Source organism: Nematostella vectensis, chromosome 3, assembly GCF_932526225.1.
Source record: "Nematostella vectensis chromosome 3, jaNemVect1.1, whole genome shotgun sequence".
Lineage (NCBI taxonomy): Eukaryota > Metazoa > Cnidaria > Anthozoa > Actiniaria > Edwardsiidae > Nematostella > Nematostella vectensis.
In genome coordinates this window covers 14,367,931-14,378,176 of record NC_064036.1, presented here as the reverse complement: position 1 = coordinate 14,378,176, position 10,246 = coordinate 14,367,931, and positions in this window count along the sequence as shown.

The window sequence follows — 10,246 nt, the reverse complement described above, 5'->3', positions numbered from 1 at the left end:
CAAATTATAATTCCAAAGTTTATGAATGGTTTTAATAAATAATTATGAAATTTCAATAAAATATTATTATAGATTTGTTTTAACAAATATTAAAAATACCTGACATACACATCGTTGCCTCTCTTCGAAAAAAGACAAAGACTGAGCAAAATTTATCCGGCACTTTGAAAAACATCTGAAAATTTGGGAATCGGATTGATACGCTTGGGTAAATACGTTTATAGTCCGAGGGCTTCCGGTACTAGACCGAGAGGCTAGGGCTCGACAATCATTCGTTAAATCTTCGTGTAAAAGAACCGTACTCTGACTAGACAGACTGTCAGAGACAGCACCGTACACGTGGAAAAGTTGGGATAAAATTCTTTACTCACCATCGACGTTTGATTTGTTGGTAGGCGTGGTAGAGGTAGGATCCCCGATGACAGCTAGTAAACAACAAACAGTTAACATGAGTTTTGCTGATTAGTCTAACTTCACAAAAGTAGGGTGCAATATATGTGACCGTCCATGGGAAACGTACACTTAGGTTTTCCGTGTAAACGCCAAAAACAAACGGGTATTAAACGGAATCTTTTTCTGTGTCCACGGGATTTTTTTCCGTGGCCACGGAATCTTTCTCCGTGTCCACGGAATTTTTTCCGTGGCCACGGAATCTTTCTCCGTGTCCACGGAATTTTCTCCGTGTCAACGGATTTTCTTTACATGGACACGGGTTGTGCAATCTTAGCCCACGGCTTTCAGTATTTTTATAAACGGTATACAACACTCAAGTCCACGGCTTTCAAAGTCGTATGGAGGATTGCAGACAATCGAGTATACATCGTCGACATCTGATGATCCGCAAAGATTTTTAATAAAGGTCAATGAGGATCTTTATTATCATTCAGCTATAAAACTTCGTAAGACTCCAAGTCTTTTATCATTAAACTCCGAAACTGTTTAATGATCACGTTCTCCGGATCCCTGGACGTTAAAGCCGCGTTACGTTTGACCATACATTAGTCCCTTAAATCGCGGGAAGTGAGTAAATATCAATTTAAAAACTACAGCCAACTCTTTATCGCTGTTTATCACCGTTCCTCCTCCTTCTTCCATAGATAAACACATCGATTGCCAGAGAATAAGTGAGCATACTTGATAATAAAGCTTAGTTTATCGATATCTAAGTATAGTCGATTCCGACGTTCGGCAAAAATGCCGACGCTATGCTAATTTTCGCATTCCCATGACAACGTTGAGATTAAAACAGTGGATAATCTACTCCCTTTATATCAAACATAAAACCATCGGCGCATTCAAATCAAACCATATCGTGTATATCTATATTTGTAAAGTAACAAATTCATCTGGCATTCAATTCACGTCGATTAGTTGTTATTTTAGAGCGTATGACCTATTTTGAAATAAAAGCAAGCTGGGTGAAATGTATAATTAAATCAATTCCTGAGTTATAAGGAATAAGTATTTCTGATTTTTTTTCTGTACGATTTCACTAGAGCGGCCATGATCAGTGAATGTTTGATCGACTTTGGAGTTTCTTGTTTGTCTAACAAGCCGAAAACGCCACAAGTTTACGACACAACAACTTTCGCCCTTATTTACGCATTACCACACATAACATACACCAAATACATCGCTGAATTATAAGGAATAGGCATTTCTGATTTATTTCTGTGCGATTCATTAGCGCGGCCTGATCAGTGAATGTTTGATACCGACTTCTAGGTTTCTTGTTTGTCTAACAAGAAGGGCCGAAACCGCCACTTGTTTATGACACAACTTTCACCCTTATTTACGCATTATCGTACATATCCACGCATAACACAAATCAAATAAATCCTCGAATTATGAGGCATTATGAAATCTGCGAGATTTCACTAGAGCGGCCATGATCAGTGGATGTTCGATACCGATTTCGGTGTTTGCGGCGCCTTTATGACGTCAGGTACGTTAAGACTGTGACACCTGGACTTGTTTGCATACGACTGAAATCTACGACTCGCGACCCGTGTGTTTGATTCGTTGACACGGAATCTAGACGGCCGTGTCAACGGCTTTTCAAGTTTTTATAAACGGCTCTTGTGCCCACGGATTTTCCTTTCGTGGCCACGGAAGTAACGATTTTTAATTTTCAAGATCGTTCCTTCAAAGTCAAGATTGTTCTTCCAAAGACAACCTTGTTTTTCCATAGACAAGATCGCTCTTCCGAAGACAAGATCGTTCTTCCGATTTTCAAGCTCTTTTTTCCGTAGGGAAGATTCGAAAAACGTTCATCAGCTGATCATTGAGAGAAGGCAAGAAAGACAACATCGTTCTGTGTTTTACTGTTTGATTTCTACTGTTTCGATGCAAGAATGCCAGAACAGTGCCAACAAAAGACACACACTTGTGTTTCCATGGCAATACTTGTCGTACGTCCCGCGCCCCACCCCATGCTACGGCCCTGTGTACTGAACATGTTTATACCACTCAAGAGTATAGCCTTCTAAACTTACTTGTTGTTGTGAGTTTTGCTTCAAGTGGATGATTCGCATCTAGAGTGAAGTTGCCGAGTGAACCGCTCTGCACTTGCTCTTGCACATCTGATACAAACGCTTGACCTGCATTGGGGTCATCAGTTGTATTCACGGCTACTTGAAGATCTGCTATGACACTGCCTCTCCTTAAAAACACGAATACAACTACCTTTTAACAGCAGAACAAATGTCTGATACGTCTTTGAAAAAGCAGAAAAAATGTAACAAAACAATGAGAACGGCTGTGCTTCGTACGACTATAGTAGTCCTCTGTGAAGTTGTTTTGACCTCTGTCACACAATCCGCTACTGAGCTCATGCATCTTGTGTAGGGGGGGGGGGGGGGGGGTGGGTTGCAGCATGAACCTCGAAAGGGGGAGAGTCTTCTCAGGGAAGATCTAGACTTACCTGCATATCAGTCTTTTAAGTCTACCCCAGGCTCTTCTTCTGCCTTTACGTCTTCCATCTAATAACTATATTTTCAAAAATATGATATCAATATGCATTTCTAAACTTAGTTGAGAGTAATGTTTTTAAACATAAAATTACTTAAAACTTAAAAGTTCATCGCGATCTCAAATTAACATAAAACACGAATAGAAATGTGCTCTTTACACGTAGAGCTCTTCACCTGGCCAGGGATTAATATCAAATGAACATTCCGAATTTTTGCACTCACCAAATCTATAAGGGCTTGCAATCTCCATAAACATCTCAGTTCTTCTGTGTATTCTACTTCCCATGTTATCATAACCCTTATTTCGAATTGGACGGTGACCACAAGTTTTGCTGTAAGAAATGTTGAATCAGGGTACAACATAACGTACACAGTCCTTGAATTCTAGAATAATATTTTATCTTATTATATACATTCAAAGCACACTTTTCATGTCAAATCAGTTGATCCAGGTATTGTTCCGGGGGTTCAAATTGAGGGAGACTTTGGACCGTAGACTTTGGTAGAGATTAGCCGGAGTATCGGGCGATTTTATTTTTCAAAAGTCGGAGAGGAAAAATGAAAGTACGCCTGACACAAATACTAGACGCGACTCCTGCCGCCCCTTTTCAGGCCACTGTCAAAATACGTCTGCTGTCAGTTTTCAAATGACTCACGCAGTGGCACAATCAAATGCCCAAATCAAATTATAAACAGCATTTATGTCTAAATAGACTAACCGCTGCTTAAAGACAAATGCCATTATTTGATAAGCTCACTCAATCAACAACTCTCGGGAAGTGCCGCAAACAATCCCAAGCATTCTTCGTTCTCTAACAGACAAATTTCTCGAATTTTCGGCGCCTGGTCTGTCTAAAAACTTTATAGCTACGACTAATGATGTCTGTAGTATTAAGCAGCTTCTATGACATCCAGCGCCTTTGATATAACTAGTAGATCTTCGCTTCGAAAAACGATACCAATGAGAAATAAACACACGCAATGACCGGCCTTGAACATTTGAACATCTAACCTGAGTATCAGGCGGAATTTTTCCGAAGAAAATGCCTGCTAACGCAAGGTCAAAAGCACTTTTTGGTGTCCGCCATTACTCTGGGAACAAGCAGTCGATGGGCTAAGGTACTATATATAGCTAAACCAATCAGCGCGTCCCATTCGTGTACCGTTTTTTTTTTTACCAATCAGGAGCCATGCCGGAATCCGGTATGAGAACATGCGATCTGAACAGTACTAGTATCAGGCGCTTGTCTTGTTTCTCGCCAGCGCGATAGAAACACAGGTGGGCCTGATACTCAGGTTAGATAGAGATTGAATTATTCTTTAAAAAACCTGGTTCTGCTAATGAAATTTTCAAATTAATCTCCACAAAAAAAATTCATAAACACCAGTGAACGATTGTGACCGAATATATGGAAATTGTAGAAAAGACGTTCTCGAGACATGGCAAACGATGCTGAAACGTATGTAGGATAATTTCAATAGCTCTGTTAAAACGACTGGATATACAGTGCTGTAGCAGACATTATTCAGACCTCATTCTTTATTAAGAAAATACTCCTTTTGGTCATTCCCTTATAATTTTTGAAAATATTGGGTGGGGGAGATTTACATGTTTGATCACGGTCTAACCGTAAAATGACTATCATGAAAACTATAAGGTTGAAAAAAACTATTTAGTACTCACGGGGTACTGTAGTAGGCTCTGTAGTAGGTTCTGTAGTAGGAGTTGCTGATGAGGTCGAAACTGAAATGAGAGCAATTAACAAGACAATTCAGATACCTGAAAGGATTTCGCTTGTTTAAGCAATAAAACCAAAGGAAAATTTTTTGGAATCTATACCCTTTCAACGAACCAAAATGGAAGCAGCAAATTTCTTTGTCTACAAATGGTATTGAATTGAGAATCAAAAACATAAATATATTAAAGGACACTATCCTAATGCAAAAAAAAAATGATACAACAAAAAAAATACACACTACTAGATGATGTCGCTGTTGAGGAAGATGTTGGACTGCTAGAGGATGTCGATGTTGTAGATGGTGTCACACTGCTAGACGATGTTGATGTCGTAGATGGTGTCACACTGCTAGATGATGTCGATGTTGTAGATGGTGTCACACTGATAGACGATGTTGATGTTGTAGATGGTGACCCACTGCTAGATGATGTCGGTGTTGTAGATGGTGTCACACTGCTAGATGATGTCGATGTTGTAGATGGTGTCACACTGCTAGATGAGGTCGATGTTGTAGATGGTGACCCACTGCTAGATGATGTCGATGTTGTAGATGGTGTAACACTGCTAGACGATGTCGATGTTGTAGATGGTGTCACACTGCTAGATGATGTCGATGTTGTAGATGGTGTAACACTGCTAGATGATGTCGATGTTGTAGATGGTGACCCACTGCTAGATGATGTCGATGTTGTAGATGGTGACACACTGCTGGACGATGTCGATGTTGTGGAAGATGGTGGACTGCTAGATGATGTCGATGTTGTAGATGGTGACCCACTGCTAGACGATGTCGATGTTGTAGATGGTGTCACACTACTAGATGATGTCGTTGTTGTAGATGGTGACACACTGCTGGACGATGTCGATGTTGTAGATGGTGTCACACTACTAGATGATGTCGATGTTGTAGATGGTGACCCACTGCTAGATGATGTTGATGTTGTAGATGGTGTCACACTGCTAGACGATGTTGATGTTGTAGATGGTGTCACACTGCTAGATGAGGTCGATGTTGTAGATGGTGACCCACTGCTAGATGATGTCGATGTTGTAGATGGTGTCACACTGCTAGACGATGTTGATGTTGTAGATGGTGTCACACTGCTAGACGATGTTGATGTTGTAGATGGTGTCACACTGCTAGATGAGCTCGATGTTGTAGATGGTGTCACACTACTAGATGATGTCGATGTTGTAGATGGTGACCCACTGCTAGATAATGTCGATGTTGTGGAAGATGTTGGACTGCTAGAGGATGTCGATGTTGTAGATGGTGTCACACTGCTAGATGATGTCGATGTTGTAGATGGTGTCACACTGCTAGATGAGGTCGATGTTGTAGATGGTGACCCACTGCTAGATGATGTCGATGTTGTTGATGGTGACACACTGCTGGACGATGTCGATGTTGTAGATGGTAACACACTACTAGATGATGTCGATGTTGTGGAAGATGTTGGACTGCTAGAGGATGTCGATGTTGTAGATGGTGTCACACTGCTAGATGATGTCGATGTTGTAGATGGTGACCCACTGCTGGACGATGTCGATGTTGTAGATGGTGTCACACTGCTAGATGATGTCGATGTTGTAGATGGTGTCACACTGCTAGACAACGTTGATGTTGTAGATGGTGTCACACTGCTAGATGATGTCGATGTTGTAGATGGTGACCCACTGCTGGACGATGTCGATGTTGTGGAAGATGTTGGACTGCTAGATGATGTCGATGTTGTGGAAGATGTGGGACTGCTAGATGATGTCGATGTTGTAGATGGTGACACACTGCTAGATGATGTCGATGTTGTAGATAGTGACCCACTGCTGGACGATGTCGATGTTGTCGATGGTGACACACTGCTGGACGATGTCGATGTTGTGGAAGATGTTGACACACTGCTAGATGATGTCGATGTTGTAGATAGTGACCCACTGCTGGACGATGTCGATGTTGTCGATGGTGACACACTGCTGGACGATGTCGATGTTGTGGAAGATGTTGGACTGCTAGATAGTGTCGATGTTGTAGATGGTGACCCACTGCTAGATGATGTCGATGTTGTGGATGGTGACACACTGCTGGACGATGTCGATGTTGTAGATGGTAACACACTACTAGATGATGTCGATGTTGTAGATGGTGTCACACTGCTAGATGATGCCGATGTTGTAGATAGTGTCACACTGCTAGACGATATTGATGTTGTAGATGGTGACCCACTGCTGGACGATGTCGATGTTGTAGATGGTGTCACACTGCTAGATGATGTCGATGTTGTAGATGGTGTCACACTGCTAGACAATGTTGATGTTGTAGATGGTGTCACACTGCTAGATGATGTCGATGTTGTAGATGGTGACCCACTGCTAGATGATGTAGATGTTGTAGATGGTGTCACACTGCTAGACGATGTTAATGTTGTAGACGGTGTCAAACTGCTAGATGATGTCGATGTTGTAGATGCTGTCGCACTGCTAGATAATGTCGATGTTGTAGATGGTGACACACTGCTGGACGATGTCGATGTTGTGGAAGATGTTGGACTGTTAGATGAGGTCGATGTTGTAGATGGTGACCCACTGCTAGATGATGTCGATGTTGTGGATGGTGACACACTGCTGGACGATGTCGATGTTGTAGATGGTGACACACTGCTAGATGATGTCGATGTTGTCGATGGTGTCGAACTGCTAGATGATGTCGATGTTGTAGATGGTGACACACTGCTCGATGATGTCGATGTTGTAGATGGTAACACACTACTAGATGATGTCGATGTTGTAGATGGTGTCACACTGCTAGATGATGCCGATGTTGTAGATAGTGTCACACTGCTAGACGATATTGATGTTGTAGATGGTGACCCACTGCTGGACGATGTCGATGTTGTAGATGGTGTCACACTGCTAGATGATGTCGATGTTGTAGATGGTGTCACACTGCTAGACAATGTTGATGTTGTAGATGGTGTCACACTGCTAGATGATGTCGATGTTGTAGATGGTGACCCACTGCTAGATGATGTAGATGTTGTAGATGGTGTCACACTGCTAGACGATGTTAATGTTGTAGATGGTGTCACACTGCTAGATGATGTCGATGTTGTAGATGCTGTCGCACTGCTAGATAATGTCGATGTTGTAGATGGTGACACACTGCTGGACGATGTCGATGTTGTGGAAGATGTTGGACTGCTAGATGAGGTCGATGTTGAAGATGGTGACCCACTGCTAGATGATGTCGATGTTGTGGATGGTGACACACTGCTGGACGATGTCGATGTTGTAGATGGTAACACACTACTAGATGATGTCGATGTTGTGGAAGATGTTGGACTGCTAGAGGATGTCGATGTTGTAGATGGTGTCACACTGCTAGATGATGTCGATGTTGTAGATGGTGACCCACTGCTGGACGATGTCGATGTTGTAGATGGTGACACACTGCTAGATGATGTCGATGTTGTAGATAGTGACCCAGTGCTGGACGATGTCGATGTTATAGATGGTGTCACACTGCTAGTTGATGTCGATGTTGTAGATGGTGTCACACTGCTAGACGATGTTGAGGTTGTAGATGGTGTCACACTGCTAGACGATGTTGAGGTTGTAGATGGTGTCACACTGCTAGACGATGTCGATGTTGTGGATGGTGACACACTGCTGGACGATGTCGATGTTGTGGAAGATGTTGGACTGCTTGATGATGTCGATGTTGTAGATGGTGACCCACTGCTAGACGATGTCGATGTTGTGGATGGTGACACACTGCTGGACGATGTCGATGTTGTAGATGGTGACCCACTGCTAGATAATGTCGATGTTGTGGAAGATGTTGGACTGCTAGAGGATGTTGATGTTGTAGATGGTGTCACACTGCTAGATGATGTCGATGTTGTAGATGGTGTCACACTGCTAGATGATGTCGATGTTGTAGATGGTGACCCACTGCTGGACGATGTTGATGTTGTAGATGGTGTCGCACTGCTAGATGATGTCGATGTTGTAGATGGTGACCCACTGCTAGATGATGTCGATGTTGTAGATGGTGACCCACTGCTAGATGATGCCGATGTTGTAGATGGTGACACACTGCTAGATGATGTCGATGTTGTAGATGGTGTCACACTGCTAGACGATGTTGATGTTGTAGATGGTGTTACACTGCTAGATGATGTTGATGTTGTAGATGGTGTCACACTGCTAGACGATGTTGATGTTGTAGATGGTGTCACACTGCTAGATGAGGTCGATGTTGTAGATGGTGTCACACTACTAGATGACGTCGATGTTGTAGATGGTGACCCACTGCTAGATAATGTCGATGTTGTGGAAGATGTTGGACTGCTATACGATGTTGATGTTGTAGATGGTGACCCACTGCTAGATGATGTCGATGTTGTGGAAGATGTTGGACTGCTAGAGGATGTCGATGTTGTAGATGGTGTCACACTGCTAGATGATGTCGATGTTGTAGATGGTGACCCACTGCTGGACGATGTCGATGTTGTAGATGGTGTCACACTGCTAGATGATGTCGATGTTGTAGATGGTGTCACACTGCTAGACAACGTTGATGTTGTAGATGGTGACCCACTGCTAGATGATGTCGATGTTGTAGATGGTGACACACTGCTAGATGATGTCGATGTTGTAGATGGTGTCACACTGCTAGACGATGTCGATGTTGTGGATGGTGACACACTGCTGGACGATGTCGATGTTGTGGAAGATGTTGGAACGCTAGATAGTGTCGATGTTGTAGATGGTGACCCACTGCTAGATGATGTCGATGTTGTGGATGGTGACACACTGCTGGACGATGTCGATGATGTAGATGGTAACACACTACTAGATGATGTCGATGTTGTAGATGGTGTCACACTGCTAGACGATGCCGATGTTGTAGATAGTGTCACACTGCTAGACGATGTTGATGTTGTAGATGGTGACCCACTGCTGGACGATGTCGATGTTGTAGATGGTGTCACACTGCTAGATGATGTCGATGTTGTAGATGGTGTCACACTGCTAGACAATGTTGATGTTGTAGATGGTGTCACACTGCTAGATGATGTCGATGTTGTAGATGGTGACCCACTGCTAGATGATGTAGATGTTGTAGATGGTGTCACACTGCTAGACGATGTTGATGTTGTAGATGGTGTCCCACTGCTAGATGACGTCGATGTTGTAGATGGTGTCACACTGCTGGATGATGTTGATGTTGTAGATGGTGTCCCACTGATAGACGATGTTGATGTTGTAGATGGTGTCACACTGCTAGATGATGTCGATGTTGTAGATGGTGACACACTACTAGATGATGTCGAGGTTGTGGAAGATGTTGGACTGCTCGAGGATGTCGATGTTGTAGATGGTGATTCACTACTTGACGGTGTCGATGTTGTGGAAGATGTTGGACTACTCGAGGATGTCGATGTTGCAGATGGTGTCCCACTGCTTGATGATGTTGATGTTGTAGATGGCGTCTCAATGGTTGATATAACACCTAAAAAGATAAACGTACAAATA